Source organism: Xiphophorus couchianus, chromosome 22 (genome assembly GCF_001444195.1).
Source record: "Xiphophorus couchianus chromosome 22, X_couchianus-1.0, whole genome shotgun sequence".
Classification (NCBI taxonomy): Eukaryota; Metazoa; Chordata; class Actinopteri; order Cyprinodontiformes; family Poeciliidae; genus Xiphophorus; species Xiphophorus couchianus.
The window spans coordinates 11,980,913-11,994,307 of NC_040249.1; positions in this window are offsets into that span (position 1 = coordinate 11,980,913).

The following is a 13,395-nucleotide window of genomic DNA, read 5'->3' on the forward strand; positions in this document are numbered from 1 at the left end:
ATCTTTCATCTTTGGAGCAAAGGCAGCAGCATTGTGAACAGGACGTGGGATCTCAGTGCGTTCTTGGATCTTGCATTTGATGTGTGTCATGCCTTCATGCATCTTCTCCTCTGAATGAACTCTAAACGCAGGTTTTTGCAAGTTGACATTTTACCAAAAACACACCAGGATTGCTAAAAGTCACACTTGTTTGTTGAATGTAATATGGAAAAAGGTGACATGCTTTTTTTGATTGTTGTTGTTGAAGGGTTGTGACAGATTAAAAAGAAGGAAATTGGAAATTGGGCACAGGACTGTTTGGAGGTGAAATCAGATAAAAATGATGGCTTGTATTGTTTCCTTTCCTATTATGTGAAAGATAAAATTCCAGAAAAAGGTGTCTGTTTTCAAAAGGTTAATTCAATAAGATAAAATCAAACAGATAAAAAACTTGGCTAAATGTGAGGAAGCTAGCCGCATCCATAATGGTCCTTTTTATCTACGTATAATAAAGTTTTGCTGTAACACGACAGCAGTAAATAACATATTTGCATTCTTTTCTTTAGATTAATCTGGACATCTTTCAGGTTTTATCTTCTTGAGGATGCAGTTAAAATCATTGCCTTTTTGGAGTGTGCGCCAATGCCGCTGATTGATTTTCTTTGGAATCAAAAAGGTGCCGCCGAAGCAAGCACGTGCAGACCTCCCTAAGATCGTATTTCATATCCTGTAGTGTGGAAAGATCAGATGTCCTCTCCTGATTTTCCCACAGAAATGCTGACGTCATGGCCTGTGAAGTCGATCTTAAAAACATTTTGTTGTGAGTGTTGTTCAAAGAAGGTGTTACTCTGTTAACCTTTGAACTAATATATTACTAATCAATATTACTCACAGCTAATAATTTGTGGACGTTACTCCTGCTTGGAGGGCTAGTTTATCCGTGCACACATCGCTATCTTTGTGAGGTAACTTGTATGCAAGTTAGTGCAGCAGTGACCCATTTTAAGACTGCCAGCATTTCCTACAGATACAAGCCCAGTGTCCTGCCTTCAAGTCAGCAACAAAAGTGTCTTTCATGGTAATCAATCAACAATGGTTGTCTCCTCTTGTTCTCCTTCCCCATTACTGGCCCCTCTGGCCACCAGCCAATCAATTCCACTCTTAGGTTTCCAGTCCTCTGATTGGCCGGGGGTTATGAGATTAGGTTCAGTCTGTATTGTTGTGCCTAAAGGTTTAGCATGGTTTGAAAAGAGTGTCTCAGCAATTGTATGAGCAAGTGTGAGTGCGTTTGGAGATAGTGAATCTGTGTGTGTCATGGTGATTGTGAAGAGGACAAGCGAGGTGGCCAGCTATGCAGATATGCCCTCCATGAAGAGTTTGAATTTAAAACCACACAAGAAGATGGTAGTGGGGATATGCCCAACAAAAGATGCATGGACATGTTGCATGTCTTTTTCTGACTGAAGTTTCACACAAATAAGTAGAAAAAGACTTCCCAAATGTTGATAGTTGCTGATTTTCTCCAGCCAGTTAAAAGCCAGTTTACCTGCGCAAAGACTGGGTGGTGAGATGTTTTAAACAGGCTGGCCAGAGTCGCCCCATGCTTACAACAAACAATTTCCGCATTCTGTGCACAAGACTTGCAGACGTTGTAGGTACGAGTGTCCACAGAAGAGTATTTCTGAGGATGACTAATGTGCTCAAAATACAACTGCTTAAATTTGTGTCACTGTTTGTAATTTATTAAGAGTAGTTATGTGTAGGCTACAGAAAAGTCTCTAAGTATGCCATGACTGTGGCTATATTGTAACAAAAACAAAAAACCCAGTGAAAACCAAATATTATTATTATTATTATTATTATTATTTCTATTAAAATGGTATCACGGTATCATGCAATGCATTCTGGGCAAAAGTTTCTCCCTGTGTCTATTAAAAGTAATTTAATCAGTCTTGCAAAGTTAATTAACTGGGGGGTTTTTTTAGGTTTATTATATTTTGATGTTTGACTATTAATCAGGATTCCCTCATCATCTGTGGTTAGGAAGCTAATTGCATTAAATAGATTCAGATGTTAAAATTTACTTTGGAATTTTAACTTTAATTTATGGATCTAAAGTTAAAAAAATAAATTCCATTATAATTGTTAATATTTATCAATATAAAACTGATGTTTTCACCCTTATTCAGTTGTTATTCTTTTGCAGCCATTTGCTACAGTGACTGATGTTAGGAGGACCCTCGCTTTGCCGTTGATGCCTTGTCTAGTACAGCTTTTTAAAGTCAAAAGTCATTGGTCAACATCAAATTTGTAATTATCCTGAAGAATTTTTATTTTTAGTAAAATGCATCATAAATAAAGGAGAATCAATAACTCTGGCACTGATAATCTGAATATGTTCCATGATTTTTGCAGAGTAATTACAATGCACTGTAGATGAGCTCATTCAGCTGACTCTATTTCATCCAACTAATAAAGAGTTTAAGGAAAATACTTTAAGGCGGGACACATTTGAGGCTGAATATTGGAGTAGTAGTTATCATTGTGTTGTCACAACTTGAAAGTTACTTGTTCAGATCTTGGCTTGGTTCTTTTTCTGTGGAATCTACATTCTGTTCCAGCATGTGTTTTCATCCAATAAACAGGCTTCCTTTCACTGATAGATAATTCAACACATCTGTGGTAAATGAAAAATGTTTTTTAATTTTCTTAACTTTAGGTGGGAAAGAGCTTGTAACTGCTCGACATTGATCAACATTGACAGTTACATATAAGGAAATTCAGCCAACATTTGTCACAAGACTTGCCACATGGTTTTCAGCGTACAACATCTTTAATCTACAGTACAGTATCAGATACATTCAGAGATAAGGTTTGTCTTGTCAGTTTATGGTTGAATAATTAATTAATAAAATTTCTTCACATATCAGTCCATTTTTGCATCTATCATATTTTATAAGAAATATTCCTACATCTGAAAAGCCTTACTAATGAGTGTATGCAACAAAGAGACTAACTTGTCAGTTTTGTTTGCTTCTATAGAATTTGACTTTTTGTAATTTGAATTGTGTTGACAGATTTAAGGTCTGCAAAACTGAGCCTGCTCTTATTTACGTTACATTGTTTTATGCTGACTTCTTTAGGTGGTTTTACTTTTTGCCCTTTAGGCAAAAAAATTACATAGTCCATTATTTTAGGAAGGTGACAATATTTATCTTTTTTTGTTATTTGTTTCGTTTTATTGACTGGAAAACAGTTACTTGTGGTGTCTGCAGGTGTTTTTGTCTGGCTGCATTTTCACAAATAATCTATTTTACAGTTTTTCTGCCTGTTTGGTCACCATAAAACATTAGTATCCGTGTCAGTATCTGATAAAATCTAAAGATAAAATATACAAATAGAAAACATGACAATTGTGATGTGAAAACAGAGCTTTCTGCTTTGATCACCTAACGGTTAGACCATTGTTATTCTCTTTATCTGGACATTAACCAGCCTCTATTATCTCATCTGCAGCTGGTTCAAAATTCTGCTGCCAGAGTTTTGACTGGAACCAGAAATGTGACACATTTAATGATTTTCATGCAGTGCATCCAGAAAGTGTTTAACACTCTTCATTTTGTCAACATTTTGTTATGTTGCAGGCTTCTTACAAATTGTATTAAATTATTCTCCACAAAATTATGCACACAAGTACCCCATTTAAAAAGACTTGAGGCTGTAATTTCTGCCAAATGTGCATCAACAAATTATTAATCAAAAGCCATGAATACTTACGGGAATTTTTTGGCATTCTATTTTTAACAAATTAGCAGCAGTCTCAAAAACCTTTTATCACATTATCATAATGAGGTATATTTGAGTCAAATTTTGAGGAAAGATATTAATTTAATACATTTTCAAGTAAGGTTGCAAGATAGCAAAATGTGAAAAAAGGGAAATGCTGTGAATACTTTCCAGAGGCACTGTATGATCATTATGTCTCTTACATGTAAATGCACAATATCAACAGAGTCAGTTATATTGCAGAGTAGACAGATTAAAATAAGACAGAGATGTATTTCTCCGTGACTGTCGGAAATGAGCAGAAATCTGGCAGCATGAGTGTCACCAGGAAATATCGGGCTTGTGTGAAATGACTGATTCTGCCTCATTTCACCTTTCACTTGGTCTGCCTAAGGCCAGGAAAACTTAGCTGGAGAAGTGGTTATGGCACATAGTTACTAAAATGTGATGAAATTATGCTGGAATATTTTAAGACCACTTGGTCACATAGTGCTGAAACCTGTACATGTCAGTCAATCTGGGCAGTGAGGGATGAAATGTGGCTCCAGCTCTTTTTGTTTGACTGGAGATTCATTTGTTGGTCAGTTTTCTTTTGCTGTGGTGTCTGTCTTCATCCCTTTTTATTTTATACAAGTCTCAAGTACATGTTTCAATGTGAGGTCAGGATAACGTTCAGTCACACGACCAGCCTAAAAGTTACACACTCTTCCCTCAGTGGTCAACTTAAACCATTACTAGCCTTCAGCCTCCCTTTGTTTGATTCTTTTTACGGGAGCTTTGACCAGCTTTCTGTCATGGAACCCAATGTAAGGAGACATGCAAAAGAAAGACTGACCCAAACTATCCTGCATATTAACAGTAAAATCTTTGAGTGACAGGAAACATGTCAGAATGTTGAGACACATACATATGAAAAAAAAAAAAAAGAGAAGCAGTATTTCTTTGACAAACTGTCAATATAACTGAGCTAACAATGATGGCTGTCCTCTGGATTCTGGGCAATACTTGTTATCAGTGTGTTAAAATTCACAGATTTGCAATGTGTGTAACCGGATGGTTGTCGTCATTTTTTACATCTCATCTCTATGAAAACGCGGCTCTTCCTCAAGCTGCACAATGAATGCTTAAAGGCCGGTTGAGGCTGGATGACCTGGGTGTTGTCATCAGATACAATTTACTTTATGAGCAACTCATAAAGTAAATTGTAATCTAACATAGTTCATTTTGAAATAAAGTAATCAACAAAGCTTTATATTTTAAAACATTAATCAGTAATCCGTAGTTGGATTACATGTTGAAGGTAACTGTGGCAACACTGCATTTCATGTTGCTTTTTTTGTTTGTTTTTTTTTTACATATAAAAGCTAAAATAAGATGTAAGCATTTTGATTTATTCCTCTTTAATCCAATACATCTAACAATTCCAGGAGACCCAACTGCATTTTTACATTTAAAAGTCCAAGAACATACGGTACAAGTATAAACACGAATATCAAAGAACAAACAACTACTACTGATAAGAATAAAATGATACAGGAATGATGTAGTGAATGAACATTCAGAAAACTTATAAGCAGTCAGAGCTGTAATGGGGGATTCAACAGGCTTTCATGAAACCATGTATGAAAGGATCTCCAGCTACGTAATCTGAGCACTATCTGATCAAAGGGAAAAGAGAAGAAAGGACTTTGAAGTTTTCTCTTCCAACACATGTTCACATCCACTTTCACATCAAGCTGTACAAAGGATTTCTCCCTCCTGGGTCAGCTGGGAAATGTCTGCCTCATGTTCTCTGGATCTCAGGCTCTCAGGAAGCAGGCTAGATAACAGCCCAACTCCCTATCTGTCAAATGAGCTTCACCCATCAGCCTTTAAGACCAGCCTGGTTGCTATGAGGAAAGAGAGCAGGCAATATAGGTCTGTCTGACATGCAATAATATTTGATGGATATCTCTGGTTCTCATGAGATCTCTGATCAATATAAACACATATAAAGTAAAGTATTTGCTTGATGGTTTTAGAACTGGAGGTTCCCAAGTAGACAGTGAGGGAACAGAAAAGCTAAGGATTTACATAAAAAGGTTCCCTCTCAGGAATGTTTGTAGCCAGAGAAACTGGCAAAGGTGATGAAGACTAATTCAAGGATCTTCAAAATCACTAGGCTCGGATGAAATAAAGCTTTCTGATGAGCACAAGTCTTGAACGCATGCAGTATGGTGTGGATATGATCATTTTAAAAGTCTGTCTCTCAGTCCAAAATGTTCATGGAGACGTTACTATAATGAAGAAAAGACACAAACTGGAAGAAACAAATTATAAAATCGCAATCATCAACTAACTTTATCAAGAATGAAGGCTTGGGGTTAATGGGTCAGAAAAAGATCCTTCAAGGTCCTTAATGCACTGAAGTGCTACCTTAAAATATCTCCAAAATATTAAAATTACCCACAATAAATGTTGGACAAAGTTAACACCTCATGCTCTTCATTCCTTCCCACGTTTAGCCTCTTGACTTGTTGCATTTCAAAGAAATGAAACTAGAGTTGAACATAGAGATCTGATTTGTGTTGAATATTTAATGGCGGCATCCAGGTATTGAAACTCTGTTGTTATGAAATTTCCATAAGCAGGTGAGTTGACATAACCCTAAAAATAACCAAAGGTCAACAACATCCAAAATTAGGGAGAAGAAAGAAATGGGGGCATTTAACAAAGAAGAGGGTTCATTCAAGCAAATTATGATTTGAAGGTGACCAAATGTTTCTTTAACCTGGTCCATATGTGGGTTACTGCAAAGCTAAACAGGTTTTTCTCGTCACCAGGATTGCCAATTTTACCTTTGTCTTGTATTTAGTCTTGTATTTAGTCACTGACGGTATGACCTACAGTGATTTACAAGCTGTCGACTCGATTGTTAAAAACTTTCCCATCACCGGAGCTATTTGTTGTTGTGTGGCTGGTTCTCTGTCTACTTGTCCCTCAATATGCAATCCAAAACATGTTAGCAAGAATAGAAAATATATTTTTCTTCTCCACTTTATCTTTTAATCTCCACAGATTTGCATGTGTGTGTGTCCACATGCCCTCTCTCATATTTTAGGAGTTGCTCTGGGGTCATCAGTTAACGCTCAAAACTGGCTACTATTGAGAAACAAGAGAATTTGGAATTTCAACAACTAGGAAAATCATTTTCCCATATCTCTGTGAAAGATTGTAAGATAACATTTTTAGTTGATTAGAGAAAAGTCATGACATTCATGTCAGCCTTCAGCAGTCTCCATTTTAAATTTTTAAGAAGATCTGGCAGTCCCTCTGAACCCTCTGGTACAGCTCAATAAAAGCAGATCTGCTGGTTATGTAAAGATTTATTTTTGGTGGTTCTCGTACAGACTCTGCTTTACAACAAGAACAAAGTTTATGATTGTCACTTTCTTTAATGAGCTGGAACAAATGATAGACACCATCCACATATTTCAGAAAGCAGCTTTTTGATGTGTGTTTTATTTGGGTCGTCAACATTGGCTCAACTAAGACATCAGTGTCATTTGAACTTGCACTTATTGTCGTAGAGCTCTGTGAAACATATCTTTCTTGGGAATTTTCTGGAACATTACCCAGGCTGGAGACACTGCACAGCCACATGTTTCTGCTTTTCCCTTTTACTGCCTTATGAACAGTTTGTTATTGGAAGTTTGAACTTTATTCTTAGCAGCTCTCACAAGCCTTTATTTTCTCAGCCTTTGAGATTTATCAAGCTAAACATTTCTGACAAAGTCAAACGTGAGAGAGTATATGGCTGTTTTATTAGTTCTAGGGTGATGGAAGTTCTGGCTGTTCTCCACCCATCAATTTTATGAAAACTTTGTCAGATCTGAAATTTTCCATTGATTATGATAAGAAAATAGAAAATAGTTTTAACAAAAGAGTAGCCTGGAATTTTTTCCCCTCCCTTTTCTTTCTAGTTGAGAAGAAGTGATTGTATTTTTAAAAGTGACAACACTTAATTTTTCACCACACTACACTCGGCATTTAACAAGTTATTTTTCCATTAATGAAAGGTGACACCTTTATTCGCATTGGTTTGGCTGCTTTCAGTAAGAAAGTCTCAGGTTCAGTTCTCGTTTTGCCTTTTTCTTCCCGAATGAAGGTCGCATGTTCTCCCATGTGCTTGTATAAGTTATTTCTTTTCTGATACGCTGGTTGCCTCTCTCAGCTGAAAAACATAAATGCTAGGTCAACTAGCACACCCAACTAACCTTTCTGAGCCCATGAACTTCATGAAGATCAAGACAAGCGATTTGATTATTTAAAACTTTTTTGAGATTGCAATATTTTAAACTATATTTTAAACTCTTATCAACAGAGAGTGAAAAAAGGGAGAAAACAATTGAGATAAAATATTTTTCCCACGAACTGAAGCCGTCTCAGAAAGTGTCAACAACTTCACTTGAAGGAAATTCAAAAACCTACAAAAAAAGCACATTCCAGGGGAGGATACAAAATAATAAACCATGAGAGAACCGCAAGGAAGCGGGTTTAAGGCATTAGCAAGGAGATTTGACTAATGCCTGCGTAACAGATATTTAAGCAGGAGAGTTTGTTACTGAAAGAAGAACAGGTTGATTAGGAACAGCATGCAGTTGTGAGGAAAGGCAAATAACTAAAGATGAACTGAGAAAATAGAAGAAATGGCTCATAGAATACGCAGGAATTCAGAAAATTAATGCAAATAAAACAATAAAATGAAAAACAAAAACTTAGTTATCCTAAATCTAAAAATGTACTTAATTCAAAATAGTTCTGATTTACAGACTGTACTTTGTTCTCTCCATCTTTGATAAAACAACATAAAAATGTTTTAATATTTTTATAGATATTTTTATATCTGTCTTTTCAATTTTTTTGGCTTTGAACTTCTTTCTCTTCAACTTCTTTAGTGATTTTCCCCTCATCTAAAAATGTGAATTGTTTTCTGATTAACACATTTAATTTGTTCATCTTCTTTCAATGACATAAACTTAGTTGCTTCAATAGCTTAAACTTTTCGTATACATGAATTGACATTGCATTTGTTATATGTACGGTAGTATATTTTGTCTTTGATCAACTTCTGGTAAGTTCATAGAAACTGATAAACCTGAATGGATGATTATAAGGTAAAAAAAGGTGGGAGCAACTATAGACTGACTTGGAATTGAGAAATTAAAAAGTTGAAGTTTCATGGAGGACTTTTAGAAAATTATAATGTATTATTTTAATATAATACATTAAATATCAGAAGCACAGTAACATGTTTATCATCATGCGCAACACCAATTTTTTGCTAATGTTACTTAAGTTCAAAATTTTAAAAGAAAATTTAACATTCATATATTGATCCTCAGTTTAGACTAAAATTCTTCTATTGCTAATGTTCTTTCATTGCAACCTTTGTATATTTAAACTGGCTTCGGGTTAAGCACATAATTGAAGCTCTGAGTAGTCAGTAGCAGTTGACTAATGGGAGGAACTGGAGACGTGTGCATAACTAAAGAATGTGACATATTGCATAAGAACATGTGTCCAGAATAACCCCTGCCCAGATAAATGAAGGCAAGAACAAACTAGTTAATTGTTCGGCACAATGGGGCTTTTCAGCAATCTGGCAGGCAGGCACGCTGCTGAACTGTGTTAATGGAAGAACAGCAGTTTCTCTCTGGCAGGGGTTGGAGCTGCTGTTCCAAACCACTTCATCTGTCCTACTGGAGTCTGCTCACCGTACACCTATGCTAGTTTTGGACAACATAAACTCTGGAACAAGAAAAGCATAATTTTCTTCACTTTCTCGCTCATTCATTCAGTCTGTGTATGTGTCCCATTACCCCACACATACCAATGCGCACAGATGAAAAATCTCAAGGGCAGACCACCTGGCAGTTTCATGCCTGGTCAGAGGAAAATCATCCTGTCTTCATCAATAGGGTGCAGTGTGCTGAACGTGCTCTGTCCCACTCACATATCATGGCTATTAGACAGGCATGTGCCGGGCCAGCTCCAGGGCAGGGCAGGGCCCGCTGCTGTACTCTCTGAAGTCTCATTCACGGCAATCTAATTCAGACCAACCAATTCTGCAGGTGCAAAAATGTGGAACGAGGAGAACTTCAAGCATTATTCCTCGGCTCAGATGGTCCTTGTGTGAAATGAGTAGTGGAGGAAATCCATTTTTCAACCCTAAACGCTGTTGTGTCAAGAATGAAACAGTGGATTTATGAATGGACACCACATACATAAACTGCGTCCAAGAAAAGTACAGCCTTGTTTGGTTTTACTTAAGTTTCTAATTATTCAATTAAATAATTTGATTCACCGACTAAAGCAAAACTCAGGGCATGGTATTTCTAGACAGTCTAGCTATATGGCGAACATGACCTGTAAACTTTTATGGCTGATATGCTTGATACACTCAGAGGAAAACCATAAATACATTTTTGTCTGCAAGGAAACATTCATAAGGGCAGAATATGTTAAGTGATTGTGTAGTTCTCAATCTTCAGACTGTGTGGTTTTGGTTGAAAGCAAAAAATATACATAATTTATTTGAAGGCAGTCTCCTGTGGATTTTGATATAGTTATTGCTTCTAAAATGTTTATATATTTGAGTATGGCTTTATTATTGCACAGTTCTTTGCTTTGGTGCATTGCAGCAAAAATATATTAGCTGGGACATTATTATGTAGTTAGTATGCATACGTTCATTCAGGGTGTACTTACCGGTACTTCATCTTACAGACAAAATCCTACCTGTAATGTAAGCCAGGTTCTGTGCAATTATTTGTGCTCCTGTCCAGAATTTTTCAGCATGAATGAAAATCTCTTTTTGGGGCTTAAGTAAATGTTCTGGGGTCATTCAGTGTGACAGTCACTCCAAACAGCAATTCAGAGATCCTACAGCAATCGATGACCTTGAACAAATATTAAGTCGAGTCAGATATGTCCTGGGAAAATTAGGCAGTCAACATCTGATTTTCCAATTTTGTCCAGCCTCAAGCAGCTCTGCTGATGTCTTCATTCCAGCATCCTCCTCTCCCTCTTAAGCACCACGTGGTCACATGCATTACAAGTTAACAAAGGCTATAAATGCTTTAGTGTTCAGTATTTGCTTGGACTTAACACTTGTCTCAATGCAAGTAAACAAATGAAGCAAAAAACATCTATTTCTCATTATAAGCTCATAAATATCTATAATATATTGTCCATTTATTAATGGGCTCATGTCTGTGAGATCTGTTTGATGCATTTGTGCGTCAGCAGCAAGTCATGTCATCTACCATGCAGTGTGACTAGAGTTATTGTCTCATGGTTCTCACACAGTTTGACATGTTTAAGTCCTTAGATACATCTGAAATCGTATAGTGTATGGCGGTCTGAAGTTGTATCTCCAAGTTGAATGTGCATGTTGGTCCTGAGTGCCCATGTCAAAGCACATTTTCTGAAACCACACTAAAGTTTCAAAATAATAAAACGTGAACATTTTGACCTCAACCATAAGTATCTCTTGATTTGAAACTAAACATTCCACAGTTGCTGATGGGGTCAGCAAAATGATGCATTTCACAAGCTACAGAAAACCATCATTATTATGAAATATGGTAAAAACTGTTGCGGATTCTTCCAATTATTACAGAAAAAACTACCAGTGTCTTTTGACTGAGATTGCCCCCCTCTCATCATGTGGCTCATTTATTTACTGTAGACAATAAACACTTATATATTTTTTTTGTTCCTCCACATTTTTAGTGTAAGCCACTCTATAAAGCACTTGAAATGATAGAAATTGTTTAGTTTGGTAAGGTTTTGTTCATGTTTATATTTATGAATGTTTTTGCATACTTGGACTGTATTTGGAGTGATAGAAGTGCTCCAATGTGATGGATACTATACACTACCTAGTTGTGTGTAAAGTCACTCACTGCAGTAAATCTATATAAAGTGTTTAGAAGTAGAGAAGAAGCTGCAGGCTCCAGAAGACCTAAACACACAGAGATGTCTGGCTGAGACAAGAAAACATCTTCAGCAGTTTGGGTTTCCTCAACTAAAGCAGCAGACCAGAGAAATTATGTAAAGCAGTCTAGAGTGGTTGGAACAGAGTTCTCGCATTTGAGAGATGAAATATGATTTTTCTCTTTTATTCTTTCAGTGTTAAGTTATTGAGATCCACAGGCTTAACTTTGTCCCTGATATAAATTCTTCCATGTGAGAGCAGCCCTCTCCTGTTTCAAGTTTCAAGTCACTGCACAAAAGCCCTCCACCCTCCAGTTATTCAAGTCCCTTTTCATGAAAGCCTTTCAGTTCCTCTTTATGCGTGTTTCTTTTGGCAGGTGATGAAGAGCAGTTCAGATCTGCTCAGTCTCATCATTGGGCCTATCACTCTGTGATGAACTCATTGTTTAGGCTTTGTGGCATTCATTTTTTCTGATTATATTTGGAGTATTTTTAGAATTTGTACTACAGGTGTAATTCATCCTTTGTCTCCATATCCCTGCTGTCACCATGTAAGTACTGTAATTTCCTGCCTATAGGCCACTACTTGAACAGTGATTCGGCTAAAATAGAAATTTATTGACGGGTTTTGATAGCCTGGACTGCTGCTTGATGAAGAGAATAGCAAAAGCTCAAGGGTGAAAGAGACATTGAGAGCAACAACAGGAGAGACAAAGTGATTCTGACAATTTTAGTGGAGGAAGATAACAGTAGCAATCAAAGACTTGGGGTCAAATTAACAGAATAGATTCCATCTTTGACCAGTTTTTTAAATGGTGACAGAAAAATCTGAAGGCCATCTGTCATTCTGACAGATTACAATCACATTGACCACCTGGTGCAGAAGCGCAGACTTCCCCTTGTTCAGAGAGTTTTGTCGACTTCTGATTACTTCAGTAAAAAAAAGGTTTTCTGATTTCAAAGAGTTCTTGTAATGCTAGTCACCAGTCTGGCAGCAGAGCGCTCATTCAGCCTCCAAATCAACATCAAAACCTTGAAACATTTTTTCGCACAAAGTTAAAACTTTACAATTGTTCCCTGGTATCTGTGACTGTCCATAGTTTCTACTAAAGATTCCTTGATAATTGTTGGTACAGCAGGATGGAGAGTTTCTCTGAAGTCTATGACCTTGTTCTTTGTTTGACAAAGTTATATTCACAGATTCATAGTTGGATTTTGGTCTATGCTTTCACTGGGCCGTTGTATATTTACTATCTTTGATCTGCTGAATCTCCACTCCAGCCTCTGGTTTTCTTCCAGTTCTAACCTAACCTATAATTTCCTAAGCATTTCGATACATGATGCTGCCACCGTCATCCCTCACCAAAGGGAGCATATGCTCACTGCTCAGGTTCAGTCAGTTCATGATTGGTCTCAGTTAACTAAAACTCACATTTGCTGAGTATTTTAATTGGCTTTTGGCAAACTTTATTTATCTACCCATTAATGAATACACATAGAAATTTTGAATACTTGAATACTTTCGAAAAAACACATCTTATCTTTAGGACACATAAGCTTTCAGTAACATTTTTGTCTGTTCTGGAAAACAAGTGTATTAAAGTTGTCTTGTGTATTTAAGTTTCCAGACTAAATATCATCTGTGCTTAA